This window comes from Bos indicus, chromosome 3 (assembly GCF_029378745.1).
Source record: "Bos indicus isolate NIAB-ARS_2022 breed Sahiwal x Tharparkar chromosome 3, NIAB-ARS_B.indTharparkar_mat_pri_1.0, whole genome shotgun sequence".
Classification (NCBI taxonomy): domain Eukaryota; kingdom Metazoa; phylum Chordata; class Mammalia; order Artiodactyla; family Bovidae; genus Bos; species Bos indicus.
The window spans coordinates 87977444-87994509 of NC_091762.1; the positions used below are offsets into that span (position 1 = coordinate 87977444).

The 17066-nt window shown below is 43.4% G+C and overlaps 1 protein-coding gene across 1 annotated transcript in view; it reads left to right on the forward strand.

The window, feature by feature from the left end:
* DAB1 (DAB adaptor protein 1) overlaps window positions 1-17066 on the forward strand; it is a 1468439-nt gene that overhangs the window by 39715 nt on the left and 1411658 nt on the right. Inside the window, exon 2 of the mRNA XM_070786460.1 lies at window positions 13051-13259. The gene's annotated coding sequence lies outside the window, so the exon portion shown is untranslated. The remainder of the gene's footprint in view (window positions 1-13050; window positions 13260-17066) is intronic.

Sequence of the window (17066 nt, forward strand, 5' to 3'; positions counted from 1 at the left end):
GACTGTGGAGCAGTAATGGTAAGCAGACATAGAGATCAGACTTATGGACAAGGGTTGGGAGAACAGGGAGAGGGTGAGACAAACGGAGAGCAGGATGGCTACATACACACTCACATGTGTAAATAGATAGCCAGTGGGCATTTGCTGTATGACTCGGGAGCTCAAATGGGGGCTCTGTAGTAACCTAGAGGGGTGGGAATGGGTGGGAGCTGGGGGCGAGATTCCAGAGGGAGGGGACATATGTATACCTATGGTTAATTCATGTTGATGTATGACAGAAATCAAACCAAAGTTGCAAACCAGTCATCAGTCAATTAAAAATAAATATTTTTTTTTAAAAGCCATGAGAAAACAAGCATAAAGTAGGAAAGTCCATCAAGTATTCAAGGAATTTTAAACATTCTGAGGGCAGAAGGGAAGGGGCAGAAGGAAGGTGGTTGCTGGAGCAAGAGGCATTTGTTGCCTATTAAGGACTGGCAGTGGAGAACGAGCAGAGCGTTGAGCAAGTCTTTGCAGAGAAGCCCTGAGCAGACATGCATGAAGAGGATGCACCAGAGCTGATGGAGTCAGTGAGGAGGCTGAAGGTCCAAGTGTGAAAGGGTGAGGACTCGAACCAGGAAAATGGCAGAAGGATTGGAGAAGCAGGGCTGTATTAGAGAGTTATTCAGGGAGAGAACGTGATAGGATTTAATAGCAATATTAATAGCTATTGCATGGGTGCTCTGGAAGAAGACCTTTGAGATGGATTTCGGGGTGCAAGATGAAGGGAAAAAAGAACTGTGAAGGGTTGTTCAGAGGGAGAAGTCAGCTTGCATTGCAGGTCTTCAGTTCAGTTCAGTTCAGTTGCTCGGGCATATTCGACTCTTTGCAACCCCATGAATCGCAGCACGCCAGGCCTCCCTGTCCATCACCAACTCCTGGAGTTCACTCAGACTCAGTCCATCGAGTCAGTGATGTCATCCAGCCATCTCATCTTCTGTCGTCCCCTTCTCCTCCTGCCCTCAATCCCTCCCAACATCAGAGTCTTTTCCAATGAGTCAACTCTTCGCATGAGGTGGCCAAGGTACTGGAGTTTCAGCTTTAGCATCATTCCTTCCAAAGAACATCCAGGACTGATCTCCTTTGAAGGGGGATTCTTTATTGATGTAAAATTTGTACTCATTTGTATATATTTATTTCTCATTCATTTACCCAGTCCATTATTTACCTTCTTAATTAAACAATGAAGGAATATACCACCAAAAACAAAAATTGAAAACATTGCTAATGTTACGTCTACCTCTGTGCTCTCTCCCATCTCTCATTGTCTTCTCCTGTCCTCCTAAAGATGTCACTGTCCTAAACTTAGCCTAAATTGCAGGGCTTGGGAGGAAGTATTCCCCATCAGCACTGTACTGCATTGGACCCAAACGGCCATGCCTTTCTACCCCTGCCTCAATCAGTCGTGAGATATGACAATCCCAGAAAAGATGTGACCTCAGGTGACGTGACTCTGCAGGCAGATCCCGAAGCAACTGGAGGCTGGGGAACAAGTCTTTCTTTGAAGGGGCCTGGGCAGTGCATCTCTGTGTTTATGGCAGCTAGCAACTGTGTACGGCATTCTAGTATTACATTGCTCATTTCACCTTCACCCCACACTACAAAGGAGTCAACACCATCATCCCCATTTTACAAATGGGGGAAGGTGCACAAAGAAATCAAGAAATTTGCCCAAATTCATTTAGCTAGTGAGCAGTAGAGTACAGATTAAAATTAGAATTTGGCTTTAGTGCCTTTGTACTTAACCACTGGCCCACACTGCCTGTCACTGAGAGTGTGGGGAAGGGGACAGGGAATTATGACTAGAGGCATGGGTGGATCGGATCTGCTAGTTCTCCTATAATAGTGCAGCCGGAGAGTTTGATTTGACTGCCTTCTTATCTTCCCTCTGCCTGCCCATACTTCCTCCTCCCCCTCCCTTTCTTTTTTTCTCAAACAGTATTTATTATCATAGGAAGGAAAGTCAAAGTCAATAGAGTACACATTGATTTATTAAACAGAGTCCAACATGGGGATTAATAACATAAATACAGACTTCAGTGGAATTGTGCCCTTGTGCTTATTTTTAAAGCCGTGTTTCAAAAAGGGTTATACATACGAGTTATGGATAATTTTGATCAAATAATAAGAACAGACACTGGTTAGTAAAGGCAGATTCTTGTATTCTTAGATTGCCAATAAATATGTAGGTGTTCAAGACTGTTCCTTCCTTCTTTTCCCAGTAGCACGATCACTTCAAAGCATGGTTCACAAAGGGAAATTTTTAAAGCACACAAACACCACTTAGTGTTTTCTCAAATAAAGCCATTAAATGATTTTTATAATGTTTTCACTTAACCAAGGGCTGGCCAAGTGTCTGGGGTGGGACAAAGGGCTGAGGGGTTTGGAGGTGGGGTGAGGGGTTTGGAGGTGGGCTGTGGAAACACGGGGGCCCAAGAGACAAAGTGACCAAGAAGAGAGCATGAGCCCATTCCTCACAGCCTTGGACTGGAGGATGAGCATCAGCTTCTCCCACTCACTGGCTCAGTAATGATGAGGTCATCTCATGCTCTTGAGCCTTATTGTCACAACTGAAAATGCCCATGTTGTCAGACTGTTGTCCAAGTTAAAGGAGATGGTGCCTATGAAAGAGCCTGGCTCCCTGTAGGTACTAAGAAGTGCCATCTAATGGGAATCTGAAGTGCTGTTTCAGGCATTTATGATTCAAGAGATGTCTTTCCTCCTTGCATCTTTCTCCTCTTCCTGTCTGTCTGCCTGCAAGATGGGGATTTCTGCCTTCAGGGGTCCCTAGGGGCTTCAGGGGTGGAGCACTGGCCAAGAGGATAATTCCTCCCTTGCACTCAATCAACCTGGCATTCATCTGCAGCCAGGGAGAGCAGCCAGACTGATTTCTTGAGGTAAACACACCAAGCAAGCAAGACAGGCCCCACGGAGTTATTTAAATCCCCCATCTGAGAGAGAGCATCTTGAATCTGAAGTTCTTGCCTAAATATAAACGGCAAAGCTTATTCAACATCAAATCAAATCAATGATAATTTGAGGACTAATTAGCATTTGGGGTTTTTTTTTTTTTTGTTTTTTTTTTTTCAGCAGCGTGGCGATGTGGTGTATAATGCTACGTGACTGGGGAGAAGCATGTAATTATGGAGCTGAATACATTGTCTCCTGGAGAGTAGGGAAGGAGCATTCCCTAGCCAAAGAGGCCTGTTGTTGGCCAGAGGGTAGATGGGGGTGCAGGCAGGTGGGGCAGAGTCCATGTCTGAATCTGCTGAGAGCAGGACATCGGCAGCTCCTGGGTGGTCCTGCCTCCCCTCTGACAGGTTTTCACTTGTAATTGGATCAACAAACCTTCACCTCTCACTTTAATTCTGGGAGGTAAAAGAGGAGATAAGATGATTTCAGAAAGGAGTTAAACAAAGGGGAACTAAGATTTGGTCCATTCTTGCTAAGAGCCAGGTGTCAAAACAATCAGAGCATATGGAATATTTTCATGTTGTTATGTGTAACCCCTTTACATGTATGTGTGTGTATGTGTGTGTCATTTGCTCAGCCTGACTCTGTGACCCCACTGACTGTAGCCTTCCAGGCTCCTCTGTCCATGGAATTCTCCAAGCCAGAATACTGGAATGGGTAGTCATTCCCTTCTCCAGGGGATCTTCCCAACCCAGGGATTGAACCCGGGTCTCCCACATTGCAGCCAGATTCTTTACCATCTGAGCCACCAGGGAAGCCTTTAACTAGAATACCAATTTGATCCTTAGAATGGCCCTATGAGATCAGTACGATTGTTTCCTTTATTCTGTTGAGAAAACAGGTTCTGAAGGGTTAAGAACTTTCCTAAGGTTCAGATCAGAGCTTCCTATGCTTCTGGTTCCAGACTTTTGCTGCTTATTTCTATGCTGTAAATATATTGTTTGTTCAGTCTCAAGAAGCTTATGGAAGGTGGTATGTTCTCAGAGATGAGGAGGCCCTAACTTAGCAAGGTAAAGAGATTCACCCAGTGTCACCAGGCAGCAAGTGGCCAAGTCAAGTCTAAGAGAAAGGTGAAATTAGAACAGAAAAAATAATTACAAAGAAATATTAGACCTGATTAAAAAAAAAGATAAAATTCAAAGAGCACACAATGCTTGCGTGAACTGTTCACATGGGGTGAATAGTCCCCTGAAGCAATAGTCTTAGTTGAAATGCAGTGTCTACAATCTGTTCCCCTGTCTCCTTGGACCCACTCCCTTAGGCCTGGGGTTTATCACCAGGTGCCCCAGGGTTCAGGTGCCCAATCCAAGACTCTGGCCTGAGAGCTGCAGCACGAGAGGATGAGAATCTCTAACGTGCTGAACCTGACCCAGTGGTGGTGGCTGCCTCAGGTGTTGGGTTGAGAAAGATTCTGAGGCCCATTAGGGCTCAGTGGGGAAGAGGGACAAGTTTGTCAGTGGTATTTATGCTGGTGACATATGTACCAGGCCCTGCCTGTGCCTGTGTTCTGGTTAATCCAGCTGCTCCTCTAGTTTCTCTTTGCACAGTGAATATATATAGCAGGATATATTCTAATGAGACTCAGGTTGAGACAGCTGAATTCTGTAGGAGTCCCCAGCATGCACACTCAACGCACTCGGCAGTTAACCACATCCCTTTTCTTCAAAGGACTCTGAGATACTTCATTTTAATATTTAGACATGATCAACCAAGAGGCAGGTGTCTTGGAACAGAAAAACACAGTAAGAAAAATAAAACTCTTTGGATTGAACATTTTTTCCCCCAGATTGAATATTCAGAGGCCAGAGAGTGGCTGCTTTTCTAAGCACAATGAGGGTGATTCAAATTATACTCACTCAACTGGGGATGGCCTGATGGGGGTCCAATTGCTGAGCACCATGTTGGACATAAAAAGTGAGACAATTAGTTTTCTCAAGAAGCTATCAAGATGCCTTAATTGGCACCAGGAAACAAGAGTTTGCTTGCTCTTTCTATTTTTAATATGATGAGGAAAAATTTAAAGGGCTGAGGCCTGAGGATATTGGCACAAGCAATTGTCATGAATAGATTAGCAATTGCATTAAAGTGTGGTCTAGATTACCATCTGATTTTGACAATAAATCAATTCTTTATTGAGCATCTACTGTATACTTATATGCTAGATTTTCTTACAAAGATGGATGATGCATTATTTATAATATGTACTCAGTCAACATATAGAAGATGTTTGAGTGGCCCTACCATCAAGATCAGCCCTGGGATTTCTTTGGAAGGAATGATGCTGAAGCTGAAACTCCAGTACTTTGGCCACCTCATGCGAAGAGTTGACTCATTGGAAAAGACTCTGATGGTGGGAGGGATTGGGGGCAGGAGGAGAAGGGGATGACAGAGGATGAGATGGCTGGATGGCATCACTGACTCGCTGGACGTGAGTCTGAGTGAACTCCGGGAGTTGGTGATGGACAGGGAGGCCTGGCATGCTGCGATTCATGGGGTCGCAAAGAGTCGGGCACGACTGAGCGACTGATCTGAACTGAACCATCAAAGATACATATAAAATAAGGCTGTTAACATAGAATTAGATAATATATGTGGAAGAAGGAAGAGGCAAAATCACTAGTTATGTAGACTAATATGGTCATTATTACTGAGAATTCAGATTAGCTCTGAGCTTCCTGGCAGATAGGTAAGATGGAGACTTTGATGGTGCTTGTTTGCAGTACCAGAGGACGTAAGAAGACTTGAAAACGTAAACTTTTTGCTATACTAATTTCTAAAAGAATGTGGATGGGTGGCTTCCTAAGGGCAGTGACTGAGTCTTATTTATCTTGAGATCTTGGTCACCTGGCAAAGTACCTGGCATGCACTAGATATATAATAAAAGAGAGTTTGTTGAATTTATTCCATTGATACATTGAGAATAAAGAGAGAGATGATTGGAGCTCAATGGGCATGAATCTGAGCAAACTGGAGAAGGTGAAGGACAGGGAAGCCTGGTGTGCTGCAGCCCATGGGGTCATAGAGTTGGACATGACTTTGAGACTGAACAACAGCAATGCCACTGGGCTCCAAAATCACTACAGATGGTGACTGCAGCCATGAAATTAAAAGACGCTTACTCCTTGGAAGGAAAGTTATGACCAACCTAGATAGCATATTCAAAAGCAGAGACATTACTTTGCCAACAAAGGTCCATCTAGTCAAGGCTATGATTTTTCCTGTGGTCATGTATGGATGTGAGAGTTGGACTGTGAAAAAGGTGAGCGCCGAAGAATTGATGCTTTTGAACTGTGGTGTTGGAGAAGACTCTTGAGAGTCCCTTGGACTGCAAGGAGATCCATCCAGTCCATTCTGAAGGAGATCGGCCCTGGGATTTCTTTGGAAGGAATGATGCTAAAGCTGAAACTCCAGTACTTTGGCTCATGCGAAGAGTTGACTCATTGGAAAAGACTCTGATGGTGGGAGGGATTGGGGGCAGGAGGAGAAGGGGACGACAGCGGATGAGATGGCTGGATGGCATCACTGACTCGCTGGACGTGAGTCTGGGTGAACTCCGGGTGTTGGTGATGGACAGGGAGGCCTGGCGTGCTGCGATTCATGGGGTCGCAAAGAGTCGAACATGACTGAGCGACTGATCTGATCTGATCTGAAGCAACTTTCTGAGGATCAGCCAGATACAAAGGTAAAACTCAGAGCACTAAAAGGAGCATGGGTGTAGAGGCAGATCATTGAGTATTTTTGGCAATAGCATCATCCAAAAGCCCCTGAGGGGAAATAATAATCTTTACTCTGCCACTAAATAGTGACAAAGGGCAAGGAGACTGGTGGGTGTGTGAGGGCTCTGTCTATATACTGCTATGGCAAGAAGGAGGAGGGGGTCATATCAGTCAGGGTCCAAAGTGGAAACAAGCCATTCTAAGTGTATGAATCAAAATACATTTAATATAGGGAATTAGGCACATAGGTAATGGAGGGTCTAAGAAGGCAAGAGGGGCTGGTGAGGCAACTCAGAGATCAGCTGCACCAGGGAACCACTAGAACTTTTAACCTAGAGGGAGGAAGTGGTATTGCTAAAGCTGGAATTACCTGGGGGGAGCCGAAACCATAGCACAGCTTGCCAGGTGGGAGCTTGAGCGATGTCAAGGATGCACCTACTGCCAGAGACGCTGCCCTAAGAAGAGGATATGGGGTAGCTGGGTTTTCCCTCCGTCACCCTCTAATCTCTTGCCTCCCATTGGATGTCGAATGAGTACTTGTCTCCTAGAAAAAGGGACCATGGGAGTTCTATGTTTGTATAAAGAGCCCTCGGGCACTGTTCTCAGTTTATTGCTCAGTGGAGTATCGGAGACCCAAATGGGGCCAATCAGTTTTGATCTCTTGGAATTTTAGAACAGGAACCTATAAAGAGAAGCCAGTAACTTAACCAGTACCTCCATCTGGAGTCATACTTCTCCTTGTGATACAAAGATAAGTCATTCTGCAGAAAGAGAAAATAGTAAAGAAATTATGCAGAGAGGAGTGAGAGGAGTCCTAAGAGCGTTTGAACTCTCAGTTCAAAGAGTCCCTGCTACATTTCTGCCCATGGATTTCATGAGTCATAACAAAAAATTGTATCATAAAGCCCCCCTTTTGTTTACGCTAGCCCAAGTTTGTTTTCTGTTATGTGCAAACAAAAAAATCCTAATCGAAAAAGGATGTGAAAATAGAATATGAAGCAGAAAATGTATTTGAGAGTAAAATATCAACAGCCACTGACGCTGGGGTATATAACCTGTGGATTTTATTCTGTAAACAGTGGGGAACCTTTGCAAGTTTTTGAGAAAGGAAGTCAAATGCATCTTCCTGTGTTAAATGAAAAGACCTTAGTTGACACCTAAAGAAAATGGGAACCCCTCTCCTTGTTAACTCTGTGTGTAAGAAGAAACAATCAGTAACCCTAGAGGTGTGTTCTTTCCAATTCCCCCCAAATATCCTGACCTACATGAATGCCCACCACACATTTCCCTGATTCCAAAACCTTCTTTCCTGGCAAATTTGTTGTCTTAGAGTTATCAGCTCTCTGCCTACAAGAGAATTGTTCTTCTAGAACCAATTCTATCACCATGGAAAGATGCCAAATGTCTGCTAGCTGAAGAAGAGGGTTATATGTCACACATCAGAAAGAAGACAAAGATTTACAATGCATGCTTGGATTAGCTAAAAAAATTCATTCTTTCTGCCTTTCAGGTCTTAAATTTCTAGGTGAGCAAAGATGGAGATTCCCTGGGGACGGATAAGAGCCTGAGGCCATTAATCAAATGGATGCTGGGAGTCAGTGATGTTGTGGATTAGGGAATCAGAAACCCTGAACTGTGAACCCAGTTCTCATACTAATTTGTTCTTTAGCATAGGCCAGTGCTATCCACTCTGCTCCTCAGGTTCCTCATCTGTAAACTATAGGAGTTAGTAATTTAGAGGTCTCACATTGGATGGTTCTCTGTGTCTGAATATGCCTTGGAGGCAGAAATACGGCTCCAGGTCTGGGTCACAGTCTCTGAGGATGGTCCACTTCCTGGACAGCTCCCTGGACCAGGCCTGTAAACACATCTGAAGGAGTCTTTCCCAGGTTTCGTGGCAACTGCTGCTGCTGCTGCTGCTAAGTCACTTCAGTCATGTCCGACTCTGTGCGACCCCATAGACGGCAGCCCACCAGGCTCCCCATCCCTGGGATTCTCCAGGCAAGAACACTGGAGTGGGTTGCCATTTCCTTCTCCAATGCATGAAAGTGAAAAGTGAAAATGAAGTCGCTCAGTCATGTCCGACTCTTAGCAACCCCATGGACTGCAGCCCACCAAGCTCCTCCGTCCATGGGATTTTCCAGGCAAGAGGACTGGAGTGGGTTGCTATTGCCTTCTCCTACTGGAGGCTAAACATCTGTGGGTTGTCCACTCAGAATGCAACATCAGCACAGACTTTTAAGTGATGCCTCAAAGTTCCATCTGGAGCTTTCAGGAGGACCCATTTCCTCTGCCACCAGCTGGGATTCACTTTGCACTAGTGGGAATAAGATGTCTAGCATGAAGTGAGAAGTGAGGAACTATTTAATGGAATAAGGAACAAGCTCAAGTCTTCCCTGAAAGTTCCAACCCACACTCGTCTCAGACCTCCCCTGACAGTTATGGGAGCTCAGTCCAGCCCTGGGTCACTTTGTCTCTTGAAATTCTCCCTCATTTTTTTGTGTGTCCAGTTCAGATCCCTAACCTTGCTTGAATCCATTTTAGTTCAAGGACAAATATTTACTGGGCATCTCCTCTCTGCCAGCCATTGTGCTGCCCATTGAAAATAAAGAGACACCAGGTGCAGTCCTTGCCTTTGAAGAACTCACTGTCTAGAGAGGAATAGTTGTTTAGTCACTAAGTTGTGACTCTTTGCAACCCTTCCAGGCTCCTCTGTCTGTGGAATTCTTTAGGCAAGAATACTGGAGTGGGTTGCCATTTCCTTCTCCAGGGGATCTTCCCAACCCAGAGATTGAACCCTGTCTCCTGCATTGCAGGGAGGTTCTTTACCACTGAGCCACCAGGGAAGCCCTGATGGAATACAGACACGTAAACAGATGTTTACATGAAGTATGGTAGGATAAAGGGATGTGTTTGTTTTCTAACTTGTAACAAAGCACCACAAGTTTAGCAGCTGAATATAATACTCATGTCTTGGCTCACAGTCTGTAGGTCAGTACTTAGATGAACTCATATGGTTTCTCAGCTTTAGGGTCTCATAAGGTCAAGGTCCAGGTGTCAGTTGGCCTGGGGTCTTATTTGGAGGCTAAGGAGAAGAATTTACTTCCAAATCATTTAGGTTGGTGGCAAAATGCAGTTCCTTGAGGCTGTAGGTCCAGGGTGCTTGTTTTCTTTGTTGACTGCTCACTCTCCCTAGAGGTCAGTTACATTCCCTTCACTTGGCCCCTTCCCTCCATTTCCAAGGCAATGGAGGATGGAGTCTTTCTCATGCTTCGACTCTTAGCTTTTCTCTTCTGCCAAATCTCCTTGCTTTTCTTCTGCCACCGGCCTGAAAAAGTACTGTACTTTCAGGGGCTCTTATGATTATATCTGGCTCACCTGTCTGTGCTCCTTTTTTAAAAAAACCCAGCTGTGCCTTATAATGCAGTCATAAGAGTGACAGCTCATCGCATTTACAGACTCCAGGGGGAACTTCAGGGGGATGGGGGTCTTCAGTGCCATTCCAAGAAATTCTGCATGCTGCAAGGTGAGTAGAGGATGTTAGGAAGCACAGAGTGAGTGAGAACGAACAAGATCATGAAAAGGCCTTTGGCAGAGGATTTGCCTGATTGGATTTTTGGAGCAAAATTCCACTTAAGCAGGGCGAGAAAGGGAGTGAAGGGAGCCATTTGGAAAAGACCAATGGAAGAGCACTGGCAAGCTCAGTATTCTCTTTCCTCCCCAGCATCTCACCCATTGCTGTGCACGTTAGAGTGTTTGAACAACATTTTCTTGACAGATTTGCTGACTGTTTATAGGTTGTTGTAATGATGAAATAATGTAATGCTGAAAGTACTTAGAACAGCATTTAGAGCAAACTAAATGATCACCATGTACTAGCTATTGTCGTTTTACAACTCAAAATAGGAGATCTCTTGCAAATAGGTCTGGCATATGTATTCAGTCATTTAACAAATGTTTATTAAAAACATACTAAATGTCATTCTGAGGCCATGGAAGGACAGTGGAAGGCAAAGCAGATGATCCTGATCTCATGGCATTCACTGTCTGGTGTGGGGAGGCAGACAAGCAAAGGGACAGCTCTAACATGTATGTCAAGGGCTTTATAGGTCAGGTGCCACCCTGGTCATGTGTCTGATCCTTGGAAAGTTTTTCCTTTCTTATCGGCCTAATGATTAAGCAGAAGCATCCTTCTTTAGGTTGACTTTCCTCTCTGATCCCAAACCCTCCTCATTCATATTCATATTATCTTCCCCCACCACTTAATTCCTTTTTGCCTTGCCCGCCTTCTCCCCTGGATTTGATCTCCACAAAGGTAGAAACTCAGGACTATTCACTCTTTGTCCCCAGTGCCCAGCACCATGCAAAGCCCTCAGTAAATCAATGCGGAATCAGTGAGCTCTCAGCTTAGACTCTGCTTTCCTGTTGGGATCAAACGCACCTTTTTAGTTTAGTTTAAATAAATATTTGCATAGCACCTGTTATGTGCCAGTAAGTAAGCAACAGAGCCAAGATTCAAACCCAGACAATCTGTTGCACGTGACACAGGTAAGGGTTCAGCTTCAGACCTCCCCACCCAGCTTTGTACCTATTATGACAAACAGGGAAACAATCGAACAAAAACAATCACCACAGCTACTTATGAGTATCGAAGCAGGATTCCTGTACTGAATTTACAGCACAGATTCCTATGACAACAGTGGGGAGTAAGAATTATTATCTTCATTTTCGAGATACGGATTCTGCCCCTCGGGGAGGTTAAGTCACTTGCATGAGGCCACAGGCCACCATGCTGCAGACCTGAGACTTAAACACAGTCTGTTGATTCCAACCCTGAGCTCTTTGCGGGAAGATTTAGTGCTTTGACCAGTCATTTTCATTGATTGTTCCTTTTCTTCTGCAGTGACTTCCCCTGCTAGCATCATGGGCTCACTGTCTCTGATACACTTTTAAAGCATTCAGGAGGCAGTCAGAATCTTGGTATCTCAGACACAAGTAGCATAAACCAGCTCACCATGATGTCACCCATCAGTTTCGCTGCGTCAGTCACTCACGCTCTGTGTCTTCTGAGTCCTCATCTCAGGGCTGCAGTCTCAACAGTGAGACAATGAAAGAACTATTTTTCCAGGGCACCACAGAGAGCCTGAGTGACTTCATTAGCTCATTCTCCATTCATAAGACTTCTCCTGAAATCGTTTCTTTGTTACCTGAGAGACAGAGGTCCATGAACATGCAGCTACACCAAATAATGAGTAAACTCCAAGGGTCAGCTGTATGGGCAAGGCCCAGCTACACCCGACTTACACCCCAGCACCCAACACAGGACCTGGCACACAGAAACTGCTCAGTAAATGCTTGTATGATGAGAGAAGGAAGGAACTAAAAACATGAAAACACATATTCCCCTTGTGTTTGGTAGTAGGGCTGCGTTTGAAAGAACAGTGTGTTGACATTTGGCACAAATGGAGTAAATTAGAGCAGTGCCTATCCAACTATCTGTGGGGAAAACCTAGACTCCTCTTTCATTGCTAATCAACTGAGGATTGATACAGAGTCCTACCAGTGGCCTGTGCTTTGTACCACAAGCAACCTGTCTCTGAATTCAACAGCACCCTAGTCAGCATCTTGTACGAGAAATAAGATACTAATCACATACTGGAAAAACCAAAGCAATGTAAAATTGCTATTATAAGAGTGTCTAAAAGCTCACCATCAATTTCTATACTTATCACATACCAGAGACAAACAATTCACAATCCAGGCTTTGTCCCTGAATCACACAGAGTAGCATCCTTTAGAGCATGGTCTTGGACTCACAGTTGGGTTAGAGTCTAGCTAGATATGATTTCAAGGAAGCTGGTTAACCTCTCTCAACCTCCTAAATTTCTTCATCTCTAAAATGAGGAAAATAATCATACTTCCCCTCTGGGGTTGGAATGAGGGTCCAATGGAATCATTCATTCAATATTCATTCAATAGACATTTATTGAGCTCCTGTTAGGACACATACTCCTTTAAGCAGTGGAGAAAAAGTAATGAACAAAACAGACAAAAGTCCGTGTTGTCATGGAGCTGAGATTGTGGTGAGAAGTTTTATATAAAGTAGGTAGCCTAGTGCTTGGTCGTTACCAACTGGGTGTCATTTGGCAGGTTACTTCACTTTACCAAGAGTTTAGTTTACTAAAAATGGAGCAAAAATAACACACACCTCCTATGATTGTTTTGAAGATCCAGTGTGATCAGAGAGATGGTCACTTGCTGTGATAGTGAGTAAATATAGCTCAACGTTAAGTGCAAAATATCATGTTTCTCTGTCTTCCAGCTCAGCATTGTGGATTGTCCCAGCAGTTGGGAGATTCAAGGAGTGGGGAGCTTCCACCTAAAACAGACAGGCACAAAAGCCCAGGGATCCAGCAGAGCCTCAGAACCACAGAGAAGCCAGTATGTAACCAGATGCACGGCCAACAGAGCCCAAAGAGGAGCATGTCAAAAGGACAGAAAGAAGATGTCAAGGCCAAAGAATATAATCAGGTTTGAGGGTTTTTGTTTTTAATATTTCCCCAGTTTTTAAATAATGGTGAACATTAAAAACTACCAGTTTTTTTTTAATGCATCTTCTTTCTTTTTCATTTCCTTTATGACTTTTAAAAATTGGAGTATGGTTGATTTACAATGTTCTATTTGTTTTGGGTGTCCAGCAAAGCGATTCAGCTATACATATATATATTTGTTTGTTTGTTTGTTTTCAAATTCTTTTCCCGTATAGGTTACTACAGAATATCCAGGATAGTTCCCTGTGCTATACAGTAAGTCCTTGTTGGCTATGTATTTTATAGGTAGTATAATCAAGGTTTTGGAATCAGGCAGATAAGAACTGTAACAGAATAGACAGCACAGTGTGGGGCTTGCTTTACGTGCCTGCAGGGTCATGTTGGGTGAACATGAGGCAGGGTTTAAGGGGATGGGTTAGAACAGACACCCCTTCTAAGAGAGATGATAAAGAATACAACTGGAGGACCCAATCTATAATCAGGTCCATGGAGCAAAGTTAAAGCTGGGTCTCAAAGCCAGGAGTTCAGGAACCATGAGAAAGTTAAGAAGGGAGCATAAAGCAAAGAACAAATGATGCTATGAGGCTAAAATTTGTGTTGGGTAACTTCTGTTAGCCCTTTTCAGATGCTCTCTACCATTCTTCATCATGTTCTGTGCCCCTGGAGGCAGACCAACACTGAGAGTAAATGAATCTCTTATCATCTGGTTTCTGAACGAGAACAGCCAATGGGGAAGACAGGCAGGAGCCTGGAAGGAGGGTGGGGAGGAGGGAGAAGAAGGTGAAGCCATTTGCTCCCTCAGATTCCTGTCTTCAGACCATCATGAGGTGTGTGCATCCCTCAATCACGGCTCTGTGTCCCTGTTGCGCTTTCTGGCTCTGTTAACCTCTCCTTCTCCTTCCCCTTCAGACCTAGAGACATCAGGGAGCCCCACGATAACTAGCCCTCGGGGAGCCACACACTCCCCTGTGGTTTCCCTGTATGCTGCCCACAACTTTGTAAATAATCCTATTATCCTAATCGAGTATGCCATCTGTTTTCTGCTGGAACCCTGACTAGACACTCCAGGGCTTTTGTCCAAATCTCTGTCTTGCTGTTTTTTGTTTTTAATAACCTATGGGAGGGTCAGTCTAATTTAAAGAGACAGTATTGGGCAGATGTAAAGTAGAGAGTAAGGCAGGCTGGGTTCAAGACTTGGACATAGTCATACTGTGGATAACCAAGATAGATCCCAGAGGGTGAAAAAAAAAACTAATATTTGACATTACTCTTAATGTATGGTAGACAGTGTTCTAAGTGCAATATATTTGTAAACTCCTTCAATCTTCAAAGGAACACTGTTAAGTAGGTAGCACTGCCACCACTATCTTACAAAATCAGGAAAGCAAGGGAGGTCAAATATGAATAACTTGCCTGAAATCACACAACTAGTAAGTGGCTGTAGCTGGATCTAAGCCCAGATAGTCCCATTCCAGAATTTAAATCCAGATAGTCCCATTCCAGTGTCCATGGTCCTAACCACCAGTCCTCCACTCTGTAAACATTTGTTTTTCATTTCCTTGTACTAGACCTGTCCTTTCCTTGTTCTCTTTATTAGTCTGAAAATTGCTCATAATACTCTTTGTATTGGCTTTAGCACTTTAATAAGCTTTATCATATTCTGAACCTCTTGATTCAGTTCTTAGAGGTTCCAGAAGTTTGAACATCCAGCCCAAGATCCTACAGCCAATGAATGATGGAGGCTGACTTTAAGTTCAACCCTACCAAACTTTTTTACCTCATAATCCTTGGATGTTTACAGGGCAAGACAGCATCTATCTTTTTCACTGCCATACCTCAGTGCCTGCATCATGACAGTAACACGATACACATTACACTGAATGAATTAAAGAGTGTGTGAATGAACGGTTTTGACATATCCTTTAAAATTCAGAGCTTATTAGAGAGTATCCAGCAAAGCCATATTACTTTCTTTGCATATTTTTTGATTGGAACATTTCATTTAATTTTAAATTAAAATTTAATTTTAATCACTGTGGTAGCATCAGAACCGCCTTTTTGCATTTCTCACCCCTTTCTTAGGGCAGGAATGAATGCTTGTTGGGTAGACTTCATCTGTAAGTTCACTAGCTTTCTCAACCAGTGATCACAGAGTTTGATGGAGGTGTATGCTTGCTTCCTTTATCTCATATTAGCTATAGAAAGAGGTTAGATGCTAATGCTTTTATTAGAATAAGTCATACTTGGGTTGGAATCTCTGCTTTGTCACTTAGCTGTGTGTGGTTTGCCCAACCTCTAGGTGTCTCAGTTTCTTTATCTATAAAATCATTATGTCTGGCAACCTGTTTCTGTTTTGTAAATTAGTTCATTCGTATGAATTTTTAGATTCTACATGTAAGTGTCATCATATATTTGTCTCTCTCTTTCTGATTTACTTCACTTAGTCTGATAATCCCTAGGTCTATCCATGTTTCTGCAAATGGCATTATTTCATTCTTTTTTATGGCTGAGTAGCATTCCATTGTGTGTATCTATATCACACCTTCTTTATCCATTCACTTGTCAGTAGACACTTAGGTTGCTCCCATGCCTTGGCTGTTATAGAAATAGACTCATAGACATGGAAAACAAACTTACAGTTACCAAAGGGGAAAGGGGAGGAAGGGATAAATTAGGAGTTTGAGATTAACAGGTACACATTACTAGATATAAAATGGAGAAACAACAAGGACCTACTGTATAGCTCAGGGAACTAGATTCAATATCTTGCAATATTTTATAATAATCTATAATGGAAAAGAATATAAAATAATATATGAAAAATGGATATCTGAACTATTTTTCTATACACCTGAAACTAACACAAACAACATTGTAAATCAACTATACTTCAGTGTAAAACATCGCTATAATAACAGTATCCACTTCAAAAGGTTGTGGTGGAGATTAAATGATATAATGTATATTTATCAGTTCAGATCCACCAAGAAGCAGATGTGAATACAGAATTATTAATATAAGTGTAAGAGACATATTGTGGGGGGGCATCTCTGAAATATACAGAGCAAGAGAGCAGGAGTCATCATGGATAGCTGCAGACTGCGATGCAGTTCTGACATTTGTGAAAGGAGAGGAGGAAGGAAGCAGGGATGGGTAGAAGGAACGCAGGCTCTGAGTAGGTCTTGGGCAGGCTGACAGGAAGCTCTGACTCCAAGATTGTCTGTAGATGATTTTTGCACTGATCAGAAATAACCAGGTCCTAGTCTCCCTGAGGACTCAGTTTTTGATTAGAGATTCCAGGGAATATGGCTGCCACAGTATGCAGCACAGTGCCTGACCCCAAGTAACACTCAGTAAGTGTTGGCTATTGGTTGTTGTTTAGTCACTCAGTCATGTCTGACTCTTTGTGACCCCATGGACTGTAGCCCACCAGGCTCCTCTGTCCATGGAATTTTCCAGGCAAGAATACCAGAGTAGGTTGCCATTTCCTTCTCCGGGGAATCTTTCCGACCCAGGGATCACACTTGCGTCTCCTACACTGGCATGCAGATTCTCTACCACTGAGCCACCTGGAAAGCCTTAAATAGTGGTACCATTACTTTTAGGAGCCCAAGGAATGGAAGCAAGTATCATTCATTACACTCTGTTTACTGGATGCAGGCTTGTTTGAAATAGAAGTTATTCCCTGAACACTAGTTAAAAATGGCAAAACAGATTTTATTTGAGCTATTGCAGTATGGGAAGGAGAGCCCTCCTTTATAGGATTGGGCTCAATTCTGAATACAGC